The 15009-nt window shown below is 41.4% G+C and overlaps 1 long non-coding RNA gene and 1 pseudogene across 1 annotated transcript in view; both read left to right on the top strand.

Annotated features, from left to right (window-relative positions):
* LOC140633634 (uncharacterized) overlaps positions 1-15009 on the top strand; it is a 424514-nt gene that overhangs the window by 169762 nt on the left and 239743 nt on the right. The window lies entirely within an intron of this gene.
* LOC140632963 (cyclin-dependent kinase 2-associated protein 1 pseudogene) lies at positions 13815-14975 on the top strand (annotated as a pseudogene).

Below are 15009 nucleotides of genomic sequence, written 5' to 3'. Positions count from 1 at the left end.
ATGACTCTTGATCTCAGGGTCATGAATTTGAGCTTCATATATGATGTAGGGGTTAGCTAAATAAAAACTTTAAAAAAAAGTGCAAGAGAGATACTGGAGATCAATGAAAGAGAAAGTATCAGCGTTGCAAAGTCATAGTAGAAGACGGGAGAAAAACCTTGCTTTTTGGGGAAAACGGTCCTGGAATCAACTGTCTGTACAAGACCTGTCTTGTTCTGTCTTAAGAAATGAGCACCCTGCTGAATGCAAAGCCCTCCACAGCAGTTCCAAGCTTTTTACTGGCTGCTAGAGGCAGGCAGGCACCAGACAGTGAGAAGGGAAGAGAGGATGGTACAATGTGCGGGGAAGCCTGTCACTTATTTTTGCACGGGCTTAGAATGGAGTCATATGAACTGGGCTGCTGGGTTCTATTTCTCTGGGTACTGGTACTTTTTCTCTCTTGAGAGATGTTCCTTTTCAAGGGACATGTTGCAGAATGATATTGTAAATACTATTATTATTATTTATATCAAAATTTTGGGGGTAGCGGGCAAAAATTTGAATATAATGTGCAATTGGATGTTTTTTAAAAGTGAAAATCCTCAATCTCTCTGAAAATTCCCTGTGACAGTTAAAGCTCAGCTTCAAAGTCACCCCTCCAGGAATCCTTTCTTGATTATGTTAAACAGAAGTGATGTCTCATCCCTTGGACTTCTCAGCACCCTACAGGGCATCATTCTCTTGGGGTCCAAACCAAATCTGCTTGGAATGGTAGTTATTTGGGTTCATGTCTTATCTTCCCAGCCCCATTCCAAGTTTGATGAGTAGAGGAGCTATGAATCATGGCATTGTAATGCCGAAGTGTTCTGTACGTAAGAGATGGTCTGCAAAAATTTGCAAGAATGGAAACTGAAAGTTGATTTTCAGTAAGAGCCCTCTTTCATTTTGTCACTCATTGAAGTGCCTTTTAAAGAACAGAGGACATTATATAAAGAGCTGAAAAAGGGAATTTAAAAGGTACGGCTTGGCATATATGCTGTGGTTTATTGTGTAGAATGATCAAGAAATGGAGCTCCTTATTTTAGCCCGTCAATAAACCACTGGAGTATAGTGTGGAATAGGAAATCTGAATTAATTAATTAATTAATTAATTAATTAATTAATTTATTTATTTATTTATTATTTTTTTAAAGATTTTATTTATTTATTCATGATAGAGAGAGAACAGAGACATAGGCAGAGGGAGAAGCAGGCTCCATGCAGGGATCCCGATGTGGGACTTGATCCCTGGTCTCCAGGATCATGCCCTGGGCCAAAGACAGGCGCTAAACCGCTGCGCCACCCAGGGCCCCTTTTTTAAGAGGAAATCTGAATTTAAGTCTTGGTCCTGCTGTTTGCTTGGTTTGTGATCTGAGGCAAGTCACTTAATCTCTCTGAACTTTGATTTTTTTTTTCTTTTGTAATTAATGTATAGGAAACACTATATCTAACTTGTGGAATTTCAGAGACAAAGAAATAGCATAGAGATCCCTTTCCCTTACCCTCAGGATAATTCCTGTGGTGGATCCTAACAGAATGGAGGGAAGGACCCTGATATCCAGTCTCGTGGTGCAGCGTGAGATGCTCTGTTGCAGCCTGAGAGAGGAAACGTGAACCAGTTAAGCACACTGTAACTATGGTTTTGACCCTGGGCTGTATATTTTGCTTCAGAAGTATGTCTGTGGCTCTTGATGCCCATTTGTGAATTAACAGGCAGGGCAACTTGTCCATTCCCCAGGCACTTTCATTAGCAATAGGTTGGTATCATAAATTACCATAAATAACTTGTCTTCTGAAAGTAAGAACTTCCTTGTATGGGATGAGGATACTAATTCCCTCAAAAATGGCTGGACCTAGCCAGACCCACATGTGTAGGGCCACAAGCTTTGGAGTCTACAGTAATGGCCACACCTAGGGAGATTGCACATTCTGCTTGGGTTTGGAATAAAGTAGCCTGTGCAGCAATTCCAAAGAGGAGCCTTCAGGGAGTCCTCCCTCAGACAGACATTCTGATCTATAGCTGGATCCAGGCTTCCACCCTCTCTCTGGGGTCTGGGGATCAGAGAAACCCAGGCATGTCAGGAAGAGCACAGCTGATCAAGCTTTGAGAACAGTTTCAGAGTAAGTTCTTGGTATCAGAGCAGATACATGTAGGTGGGTGGGAGAAGAGGGAAGAGACCAGGATGCAGACTTGGCTTCCGTTGATCAGGGTCAGCCTGAATTGTGGTGTTAAGGGGGTTTCAGTAGTCACTGTTGTTTTTGTCGCTCTGGCAACCAGAGGAGAAATACACTACGCCCAGTGCAGGTGCATTCGGGTTGAGTGGGCCCATTTCCTCTAAACAGCCCTTGCTGGCTTTCAGACAGCAACCTCTGGGCTCCTCCCAGGATGGCTAGCTGAAGTTTTGGGGTGTGGAAACTGAAATGTGGAAAGTCTGAATTTCAGGCAGCTTTGCCTACAGGGGCTGCTGCCAGCAGCCAGTAGTGCCCTCCCTGTCTGCACAGGAAGGTTAGCCTTGAGCTTGGAAGATCCCCTGCCTTTACCCAGTAGGCCTTCCTTCCTCTGGCAACTGCAGCCCTAGCAATTGCATCCTGGCTCTCCTTTGGGAAGCTCAAGGCTGGGTCAGACTCTGGACTTGCAGCTGCACCCTGGAGTTCTGATGAGAAGCTGCAACAGCCAGGGAGGATGTCAGTTCTCCCTAACTCTGGTGCCTGGTGCTGCTGAGCTCATAGACACTGACGAAGCCTTCTGCTCTGCATACCCCCAGGGGCTCTCCCTCTATAAGGCACTCAGGGTGATGGGCTCTGGGTTCTGGCAGACACGGCTCATATCTCTATCCCTTTACTCATCTGTGAAATGGAAATAATTAAATCTACTGTAGACTTCTAAGGAGGAAGTTTCTGTGAGAGTACCTAAGGATACACCTGGCACATAGCAGGTGCTCAGTAAATGAAGCCTTTGCCCCTTGCCTAAGCACCAGAATTCAGGAGGCTTCCATTTCTAATGTTTCAGTACCAAGAGCATCAGCAATTCCTGTAGCTTTGTCTTCTCATTATATCCAAAAACTCTCCTCTCCTCCTATCTCCACTGTTACCACCTTGGCCCAGCACCATCACCTGTTGCATGGATTACTGCAGTTACCTCTGAACTGAGCTCCCTGTTTCTGTCCCTGCCCACCCAATCTCTTACCACTCAGCAGCCAAACAGATCTTTTTAGACCATTATTTAGATGGCATCTCTCCCCTGCTCAGAACCTGCCAGACTTTGCCCATCTCATTCTGAGCCTACCTTTGATTCTGAGCCTACTCATGGTTCCCTCATCTATGATTTTGTTTCCTATTCCTCTCTCCTTTTTCCTTCTACTCCAGCCACAATGACTTCCTTGCTGTTCCTTGAATGTACCAAGCTTACTCCCACCCCAGGAATTTGCACTTGCTTTCCCCTCTGCCTAGAGTGTTTTCTCAGATATTTTTATGGCTCATGTCTCACTTCCTTGAGGTCTCTGCTCAGCTGTCACCTTCTCAGTGAGGGCCTGCCTGCCTATCCAAAACATCAAAACATCATTCCCAGTCTCCATCACTTTCTGTCCCCCTCCTTACTTACTTTTTATTCATATCCCAGGACAGGGAATTTAGTTTCTTTCCTGCTGAATCTCCAGTGCCTAAAATTGGCATGTAATATGCTCTAAATGGGTATAAATTAAATGAATGAATGAATGGGATGGAGGAAAGGATATGTATACATATATTTAAATAATCTGTAGTAAATGGAAGTTTTTATATGTTTAGTCACCTTTTAAACAAACTTTCTCTTGAGATATTTCCTTTGGAGAAGATTTTTTTTTCATTTTTTTTTCTTGTTCTTTTTTTACATGATCAATATGGGAGCATCTTCTCCACAATAGCCCTATAATATTTAAAGGTACCCATCTTGGCCCTCGCCCTCAGATGGTGATGAGAACTCTCTCAGGGTAGTGGCCTGGGTGCAGGGGTTGGAATGGGGTCTGTGAAGACTGTTTATGGAGACCTGTCTTTTAGATGCAGGAACACCACTGAGAGCTATATTTATATTTGTTGCTGATGGGTAGTTGAGGCGGGGCTGTAGGAGGAAGGGAAGGAGACAAAGAGGCTATTGGAATAGGCAGGAAGATGGAAGGGAAGTAGTTGAAGTAATTTCCTCTATCAAGCCCCACCATGGGTATGAAAATTAATATCTGCCTATAGAGAGGTAAATTAGAGTCACCCAATGTGGGGAAGGGGAATGTCTCCAATTAGGAGACTCTTATATGGTGTGCCAGCTTCCAGCTAGATGCCCACTGCCTCTGGTAACTCTCTGAGTCTTTTCTCCACTCCCTTATATTTTTCATGAAGACCTGGTATGGAGATAAGGGTAAGATCCCCTTGAAGTAATGTGAAAAAACTGTGAGAAGAGCGAAAAACCCTGCCAATGGCAAGGAAGCTGCAAACTTGAATCTTCTCAAACTAAATAGACTCAGAGTTGCATCTGGAATTGTGTGTGTTTGGCAAACCTAAGGTGGAACCCCTCTGAAAAACATCTGACTGGAATCGCCTCTTTGTCAAATGTGAAAAGAAGCTCCCACCCAATTATTAAGAGGCTGCATGAGAGGAAAGGAAAAGTTTGTGCAGCTAACATAACATGAAGCTTGCCAAAATCATCCTGCCCTAATTCTCTTGTTAACAGAGCTGCTTTTCCAAAGAGCAAGTAACTCGTGATTGGGTTTCTTGATTCTGCCTGCCACTCCTGCTGTACACCCCCACCCCACCCAGGACCCCCTGCCCAGAGCTTCCCTGGCTCTGCATTTTCACTGGTGGGGTATTCTTCAAGGCTTGAAACCCCAGAAATCCCGTTGAGAGCACAATGATCTACACTCAGGATGCAGTGTAGAACGGCCACAAATGTCATATTGCTTATCTTGGTCTATGCAACACCCAGCAGCTGCTGGTGTTTAACGAGGAGGCTGCACAGGGCTCTGAGAATTGTACTGTGTGTGCTTTGTTCATGCATTTTGCAGCTGATTTAAGAGCAAGAAAGGAACAAAACCAACCCGATGTCTTTACTCCAGAGATCATCCACATCCTTCCTACGGCAGGAAGAGCAGGTGACTGGGACACTGGACATTTGGCAAGCTGGTAGTTTTCCTGCATTGGCATGCTTTGCCGGGGTTTTCATGAAAAGACAATGACCTTTACAGAAAACAATGACCTTTACAGAGATCTCTAAACCTTGGCAACTCAGCAGCGAGCTCAGTTCTGAAAGCATTCCTTTTGCCTTTCCCAACAGAGTTGAACAACTGGAAAGAAAGGAAGGAACTTAAAAAAAAAAAATCACCGAAGTTTTTGGCAAACTTTAGATGCTCTTTCCCCCACCCTGTAATTAAGGCATAAGTAAACAGTAAAAGAATATCAAATTGCAGCTTGCTTCAGTAATAGGTACCCAGGTGGAGCTGCTGCTTGTATGGACCTGTGTCTTGAGACAGAAGGGCAGCCTCTCTGGGGAGGACTCCAATGGGTCCCCAGATCTGATACATCAAGATTAAGACTTGAGGATTCGGAGCTGAGTGATAAGAAAGGGTGAGTCCTCTGGGGCATTATCTGTAAAGAGAAAAAGTCTCTTCCTCCTTCACAGTTACCCTCTCCTCACAAACTCTGAACCCCTTCTCATTTTTGGAGGTCATCTCCTGGATGGTACAGCTTCACCTTGAAGAGGTTGATGGGTTGAAGGAACTCAAAGCACTCTTTGCTGAGTAAAGTGTGTGTGAAGTACTCTGTGTCAGACGGACTTGGTCTGTGTCCAGCTGTATTAGCCCAGACAAGTTGCTTACTTCCCTAAGCTTCAGTTTTCTCAACTCTATAGAGTAGTGCTTAGCTTATGAGGTCCTGAGTAGTGCTTAGCTTATGAGGTGAAAATGAAACAGTGTAAAGCGCCCAGCCCATAAGACCCACTCAACCATCGATATTACATGTATTAATTGTTCCTTTCTTTTTATTGTTGATAAGTACTCCATGGTATGGCTCTTCCATTATTTATCCATTCAACTATTGATTTGATGTTTGGGTTGCTCCTATTTTTTGGTTATTATGAATAAAGCTGCTACTATTTTTGTGTAAGTCTTGTGTGGACATAGTTTCCCTTTTCTCTTGGGTAAATACTTAGGAATAGAATGGCTAGATCATATGGTAGGTGAATGTATAATTTTTTAAAGAAACTGTCAAACTGTTTTCTGAAGTGATTGCATCATCTTATAATCTCACCAGCAGTGTTTGAGAGTTCCAGTTCTTCCACACCCTTGCCAACACTTGGTATGGTCAGTTTTTGTAATTTTATCCATAGATGTGTAGTGGTAGGCAGTTCCCATTTACTTTGGGTTGTAGTGAGGATATTTATGTCAATGTTCTGTGCAAGAATACTATTCATTTATTGTGTAGTGCATAGATAGGACTCAAAGCTCAAATATTTTCTGGAGATGAACACTTGAGAAATGTAATCCTTGGTACATATTTGATTGCATCTGACTCAGAAGATTAAGTGAATTTCAAGCAGCAGCCTAATGATTCAGTGCTGAAGACCCCTTAATTTTCTTTCCATGTCTCTTACTAAAGCCTAATGCTGTGATTTCATTATTTCACCTATGAAGCCAGTAATGATCCCTGGCTCATATCACCTTTAGTTCTTATTACTAAAGATAACTAACATCATAAGATTGGGACTTTATGATGTTTGCCCCTGTTTATAATAATGAGGTGAGTGAAAATGTTGACTCCTTTATAGGAACCAAAAGAGAGGACCCATAGGAGAAATTTAATTCTAATCTTGGTTGAAAACAACGTTTTTCCAAATAAATGGTTTTTTTTTTTCCTCTGATGGATGCCAGGAATCTTGATATTCCTTTCTTCATACTGCTAGCCAAGAACTTAGAGCCAAATTTGCCCTCATAGCAAGTTGATGAGACTCTGTGCTATTCATTTTGCAACCTAACATACCTGGCTCCAGCTTACTTTCCTATTTGATTTTGTTTACTTTATTTTCCTTATTATTTAAAAGATTTTGAATTTAAATGGTTTTACTTTTATTTATTTATTTATTTATTTATTTATTTATTTATTTAAAGATTTTATTCATTCATGAGAAACACAGAGAGAGAGAGAGAGGCAGAGACACAGGCAGTGAGAGGAGCAGGCTCCATGCAGGGAGCCCAACGCGGGACTCAACCCTAGGTCTCCAGGATCACACCCCGGGCCGAAGGCAGATGCTAAACCGCTGAGCACCCAGAGATCCCCAGATGGTTTTATTTTTTAAATAAATTATTGACTGCCTCAAAGTCACCTGGTTTGCTTCCCCAGGGGCAACTGCTGTTACTGATTTGTTGTGTGTTTTTCTAGATCTAATCTATGTGAATATAAGCAAATTTATGGAGTACATAGTACATATGTGTAAGCAGTTGGTCGAATGAGTTGAAATTGGAGGGTATGAACAAGTAACTTTATTTCTGCTCATCACCAACTCTTGAAATTTACTCTGTTGTTTTCTTGCTTACCCATGGAAGAATTCTCTAGTATATCCCTTAGTTTTTCTTGTCATTTCCAAGTATTAATAGTCTCACTTTCATTTAAAAAGTATGAATTAATATAGAATCAAAATATCATTCTTTCCTCCCATTGGAAATATCTTCTCTTAGTTAGCTGGGACCTGGCTCTGGCTCAGATGTGCTTTGGGGCATAGCCTGCCTTCCCACATTTCCCAGCCTTGCTCTTCAGCTGCTCCTCTACACTCACCATATTTCTCTGGCTCTTCCAGGATTGGCGGGCTGGGGGGGTTGCCTCTGCTACTTTCTTTAGAGGGAGTCCTTGGGCTACTGCAGGCTCTTTACCTATAAGTGTAGAGATCTAAGTGTGCCTGGTAGTCTGGGAGTTTATGTCTTCCTTCTTTCCCTCATAGCCAGTGACTGCAACAGGAGAACGAAAGCCTGACTCCCTTGCCACAAAAGAGGACAAACTCTTGAGATACGATTTATGCTCCACAGTTCCCTTCATGCTCCACAGTTCCCTTCAAGATCAGCATGAGGCTGAGATGATGCTGAAATTCTCATTCTCCCTTGGCTTCTTCTCTTTCCTTATCCTATCCCCCTCACCCTCTTACTAGATTCTCTGAGGATGCTTCCTTAATAAATCACTTACTTGCACATGGACCCTCATTTTAAGGTCTGCTTTTCAGTAACACAACCTAAGACAGCAGATGTCCAAATACTGACACTTCCCTGGGACACTATTGAAAATTCCATAGAATTCCCTCATTGAGACCCTCCAACCACAGTTTTCTTGTTATCACTGAGCCTTCTGAGAAAGTTATGTACAACTTTCCCCTTGTGTCCTGGCTTCCAGGGTCCTCCTCTTGAATTCATATTTGGGGTCTTTAATTCTGACTGTACAAGGGCCAAACACAGTTGTACTGAAGTCACCACACATCTTCCTTCCTTTTTACCTTAAAAATGTTATAAATTATATCACATATACATTCCCAGGATTTATCTTCGCATTTACCATTTTTTGTGTGTAAATAAATACCCATATTTGTTCTAGTTATTCTCCTTTGGTTAACTGGATGAAATGCACAATATAACTAACAGTTCTTTTAATGAAGCCTTTCAGCTCTTTTGGTTATGTAATACTTTGTTACTAGTAGTTTCCAAAGTGAAAAACTATAGCCACTGCACTCTTGCATTTTCAGAAGTATTTAACTATAGTTTTTACACTTCTCTTGGTGGATAATAAAATTCTTGGATCATACTTTATTTTCTTGAGGACTTTGTTGGCATTGCTTTATTGTTTTCTAGCACTGATTTTTTTTTCATCCTCTAGAAGTTACTTGATATTTTTTGGGGGGGGAGGGGACTACTAAAAGGATTCTTTTTCATCTTTGAAGTTGAGCAATTGTTCTGATATTTTTTCCTAGAGATGAGACATATTATTTATTTATTTATTTATTTATTTATTTATTTATTTTAAGATTTTATTTATTTATTCATGAGAGACACACACAGAGAGAGGCAGAGACACAGGCAGAGGGAGAAGCAGGCCCCATGCAGGGAGCCTGACGTGGGACTTGATCCCAGCCGGGATCAGGCCCTGGGCCAAAGGCGGCGCTAAACCGCTGAGCCACCCAGACTGCCCTATCTTTTAATTTTAATTTGTAGATCAATCTTTCTTTCTTTTTGGAAAAAAATGTATAGCTTTTATACCTGAGGACTCAATTTTATTATTCAAAACGTTGCACTCCTGGGATTGGCTGATAGAGCTGAATTTGAAGAAGAGCTTGATTTGATCTAACTCTATAGACAATGGCAGAGCTCCCCTGCAAGAACTAACCTGTCCTGGGAGGATGCTACCTGAGATAGTGCGTAGATGTCAGTTTGAATTGTATCTTGAAATATTTTACTATTCCATTATTTGGGTTTTCTTCTTCAGGGATGTCACTTTCACTCGTGTTTTCTTACTTAGTTTCTTCCATATTTTTCATCTTCTTCTCTGAACTCTTTTTTAAACATTTCTTTACTTCCATTTCCCCCCCTCACTTTTCTAACCACATCCTTCATGTGATTTACTGTATCTGTGTCAGTGTTTACTCTCCTTATGCTGAATTTAATGTAAACTTCATTTTTGTGATGCTATATGTTTTTTCCACTTCTTTTCTAAATTCTTCCAATTCTTACTTCATCTGCTTCTGTCTTTTCATATTTCCTCTCAGTGCTTGTATCTCTACTCCATGTTTTTTGTTTACAGGGGCAACCCTGGATATTTTCTCTGCTAAGAAGCACATCACTATATTATCTCTGTTCTCTGCCAGTTCCCAGGAACTCCTATAATAATTGAAGTTTCCCAGGATGTTGGATTACAGTTCTACTTGGAAGGCAACAAGGACCAGTGGGCTTGGGAATTAGGTTTTTTTTTTTTTTTTTAAGATTTCATTTATTTATTCATGAGAGACACACACAGAGAGAGGCAGAGACACAGGCAGAGAGAGAAGCAGGCTCCATGCAGGGAGCCTGACAAGGGACTCAATCCCAGGATTCCAGGACTAACCTGGACTAACCCTCCCCCACCTTGCCCAGGGATCCCATTAGATAGGTTTTTATTCAAATCCAGACTCTGCTACTTAAAAGTTGGGTTATCATGAAGAGATTGGTCTCTCTGAGCTTTAGTCACCTCATTTGTAAAGCAGATACGATGTTACTTCAAAGTGTTTGTGTGAGGATTAGATGAAATAAATAAAACAAAGAGTCTAGGTCAGTGTTGGGCTTACAGAAGATGCTTAACAAATACTCTTATTTTATTTTTCCTAATTAAACTGATGAGTAGGTATAAACGTTATATAGTATCTTACTATAGTAAGATTTGACTTTGTCTTAAATGCTGTTTAACTTGCGACTCTAAAGGACCACGATAATTATATTAGAAAATATATATCAAAGGCTCTCTTTGTTTAATTTTTAATTTTTATGACTTTGTTAGAGCTTGCATGTGCAAGCAGTGGGGGAGGGTCAGAGGACTAGGGAGAGTGGGAATATTTATTTATTTATTTATTTATTTATTTATTTATTTATTTATTTATGATAGACATAGAGAGAGAGAGAGAGAGAGAGAGAGAGGCAGAGACACAGGAGGAGGGAGAAGCAGGCTCCATGTCGGGAGCCCGATGTGGGACTCGATCTCGGAACTCCAGGATCTCGCCCTGGGCCAAAGGGAGGTGCCAAACCGCTGAGCCACCTAGGGATCCCCAAGAGTGGGATTCTTTTTTTTTTTTTTAAGAGTGGGATTCTTAAGCAGGCTCCACACCCAGCACAGACCCTGACAAAGGCCTCGATCTCACTACCTGAGCCAAAATCGGGAGTCAGATGCTTAACTGACTGAGCCACTCAGGTGTCTCTATCAAAGGCTTTCTATATATTCTAGGTATTTTGCTAAGTTTATTACGTATATTATTCATTTAATTGTATGACGTATGCCATATCATTTTATCCATTTTATAGTTAAGGAAATTAAGCCATGAGGTTAACTTCTTACTTAAGGTAATAAGTGACAGATCCACAATTTGATCCATACTGTAACTTCAGTGGCCATGTATTAATCACTAAAAAATACCATTTACACAATGTGATCCTTCCCTGTGCTAGGAGAAGCAAAAAAGTGTGACTCATTATGTTTGGCCTTGGGAAGCTCACAGCACATATGTATATACACATTAATACACACAATAAACATACGGTTGTGTTCATAGGCATAGCACTTAAAGTAAGGACTCTCATTTGCAGTTAGATAGAATGAGATTAGAGGATGCTTTCTTCCCTACCTATTAGAGGCTTGAACTAGAATTTCTCATCCTTGTCCCTCTATTTTTAGGTGACCTAGTAAAAGTGAGTGAATTTTAAAGCACTTAGGTTATTGAGTTTTCTCAGAAGGTGGATAAGTTAAAAATGTACCCCCAATTTGTTCTTTATCAGATGTGGTAAGACACACAGACACAGAAATGATTGTTATAGAGGAAGAATTTTATACTCACAGATCCCTAGGAACACAAGGCATAGCATATCAGGCCATGCAGAGCAATATAAGGAAACAACAGGATTAATCAGGAGGCAGAGAGGTGGAGGGCAGAGTAAGGCTCAGAGACTTTACTGGGATTTTTGTGGGAAGAAATGGGTGAGACAGAGAAGGTACACTAAGTTTAGGATTGAATAATTTGTATAATTTGGTGAGCTCAGGGTTATAGAGGTGGTTCCTAGTTGGCTGGTACCTGGCCCTGGGGTAATTAAAGGCAAAGGGATTATTGGCTTGATATTTGAGAATTTGATAAAGGAGATGGTTGGGAGTTATGGGTTCTAGATTGGTTGGTTTTGTTAAAGGCTCACTCCCAGGGAAGTAAAGTGTCATCTCCAGGAATTAGTTAGCCCTGGGAGGGGTAGTCTTTCTAAGATCAATACCTCAAATGCCAGAGTATTAAGACTATAGAAAATAAAGTGTAGTAACACAGTGGGTATCTATGCTTGTGTGTATGTATATGTATGAATGCTGTAAAGAAATGGTTGGTGTTTCATGCCTCTCTTGGAGAGGAGTGACAGGAAGGTAAGTGAAGGGGAAAATTAGTAGGCAATGAGAACTCCATAAAAACGAATAGGCTATGTTATGCCATTTTTCAAAAATAGTTTTTCATTTGGAAAATGGGGGCAAGTGTTACCTGACTGAATTGCTAAGGAAATTCCTATAAGTGCCCAGGAGATTAATATTGTACTCAGAAGAAACTATAGAAAACCAACACATTCTTTTAATTCATTGTTTGGTGTGGGCTAACTCTAAGTTGCTCTAGAAATGAGTTCTGTACTTTGATAATTTTTTGGTGTATGCAGCAAACACAAACGAAGCCAAAGTGAAAAAAAAAAAAGAATCTTAAGAACTGTATCATTTGGATTTCTTCAGACTAAACAAAGAGTTTCAAGTATGGCCAGATAAAAAGATTTTTGTGAACTTTCCTGTCCTCACCCCACCTTCCATTTAGAATACTGAATTTGCAGTACAGTGTGAGTCTTGGATCATAGGCCATAAACTGTTTTTATTCATGGTATGTCTCTTGGTTTTGAGCAGAGTGTGAGAACTCAAACATATCATGAACAGGTTTGTTGGAATTCAGACAATGAGTGTTTCCTCTAGATTACAATAGATTCTTTCCATAAAAAATATTTTTCTGGGCAAGTAGTTCTATAATTTATTAGCTTCAAGGACCTACAAAGTCAAATGGAGATTAACTTTGGTTGGAAGAAAATAAGTTGGAGTTTTTAGATGATGCAGACCATAGCCATTTGAGGAACTATCATTTGCTGTCCTTGTGGGGAATCCATCAGCAGGGTAGTATGAATGCCTTCTGAACCAGCCACCATTCTGCCCTCCCTTTGCCACCTCGTAGTCTTGTGACCTCCTGCAAGTCACTGTAAATGAAAAATTATAAACACATATTTATCTGGCTGCTATTAAGTTCTTTGTGCCTTCTTTTTAGTATTGAGCCAACTGGGTTCCCAAGATATATTCTACTGCTTCTTCTTTCAGCATACTTAAGAACCAGTGAAGATACCTTCACTTCAGAAGCCTTGACTTTACTAAAGTTACCATTATTTTTCTGTGTACGTGTAAAAGCACTGTGTACTCTGAGTGGGAGCAGGGATCCTCATCTGTGCTCTGGAGGCTCATTCCCTAGAGTTAGCCTAGAGTTTCCTCAGCAGTAAATTCTGCTGTATATGCATTGAAATGGTGTATATCTAAGCTTCTTGCTCTATTTCTTTCAGTTCCAAGCCTGACTTGGTCACCACAATTCTAAGTTTGTAACAGCAGGATGGACAGGGAATCCTTGTGGAAATATTACCTCTTTGGCTGGTTTTCTCCTTCCTGTTCCATTTTTTCCTTCTTTTCTACTTCTACCCTTTCCTCCCCCTATTCTCTCTTCTGTAGTCGTGAGTTAAGCATCTGCTGGATACTAAAGAAGATTCAAAGATAAATAAGGCAAAAAGTTCTTGCTGTTGAGATATTCAATATAAAGGAGATCTTTATAACAGATAATGATATAGTATGCGTTCAAAATACAGATACCGGCCCCTGCGCCCGCCCGCCCGATGCATGGGTGATATACTGCAGCGGGTGTCAGGGTGAGGGACGGCCATATTTGCCGGTGCGGCCCGAGCCGTCAACACCAAAAAGTGCGCGGGAGCACGGACGGGCGCACGGACGCCCGGGCCGCCTCGCCGCCGCCCCCGCGGGCCTGGCCCCGGCGCCCCTGCGCGCCCCGCCGCTCGCGGGGATGTCTTACAAACCGAACTTGGCCGCGCACATGCCCGCCGCCTCCCTCAGCGCCGCTGGGAGCGTCCACCCGCCCTCCACCAGAATGGCCACATCCTCCCAGTACCGCCAGCTGCTGAGTGACTACGGGCCACCATCTCTAGGTTATACCCAGGGAACTGGGAACAGCCAGGTACCCAAAAGCAAATATGCTGAGCTGCTGGCCATCATTGAAGAGTTGGGGAAAGAGATTAGACCCACCTATGCAGGGAGCAAGAGCGCCATGGAGAGACTAAAACGAGGATTCACGCCAGAGGACTGGTTCGAGAGTGCTTGGCTGAGACGGAACGGAATCCCAGGTCCTAGCTGCCTATCAGCGTGGAAGGTTTTCCATCTTCTTCCAAGACCAGAAGTTACAGCTCATCTCCCATGTTCAGATGAAACTCTTGTTTTCAAAATGGTAACAGTTTGGTTTCTCCTTCCGGTGTCCCTCCCATGGTTCATGAGGCTCTGAGATTGAGAAATACTTTGCAGTTGACTAGGATTTACATTTTAAATAGGAATTACCCAGGGTTTTTTGTTTTTGTTTTTATTTTTATTTTTTAAGCATTTTTATTTTTTTGTTTTCTTTTTTTTAAGCATTGATTTAAAAGATGCACGTAAAAGATCCCTATCTCACAGCAGATATCCCAGCTCCTTTCATCTTCTTTTTGGAGTACACTTAAGTTACTCAGATTGTTTTACATTATCTTTCATAAGCTAATACAACTCTGAGGGTTTTGTTTTGAGTGCGTAAGTTTGCCACATGGTGTGGATTCTGCTTAATGTAACTTCTTTTGAGCTTAATTAAGCATTTGCTTGCATGACTATTAGTGCTTTGAGGTCAAATTAAAAAATGCACAAGTTATAAATACAGAAGAAAGAGCAACCTACCAAACCTAACCTAACAAGAACTCCTCCTCCCCCACCAAAATTTTCCTACTAAGACTGTGTGGATTTCAGTTCTGCTTTTCCTGTAAGTTGATCCAAACATCTGGAAGAAAATGACTAAAACTGTTTGCATCTTTGTATGTATTTATTACTTGATGTAATAAAGCTTATTTTCATTAAACAAACAAACAAACAAACAAAAAACCAGATACCATTGTACATGCCCCT

This window comes from Canis lupus, chromosome 5 (assembly GCF_048164855.1).
Source record: "Canis lupus baileyi chromosome 5, mCanLup2.hap1, whole genome shotgun sequence".
NCBI classification, from domain to species: Eukaryota; Metazoa; Chordata; class Mammalia; order Carnivora; family Canidae; genus Canis; species Canis lupus.
The sequence above is the reverse complement of the archived record's forward strand: the minus strand, read 5'-3'. Positions and strand labels throughout refer to the sequence as shown.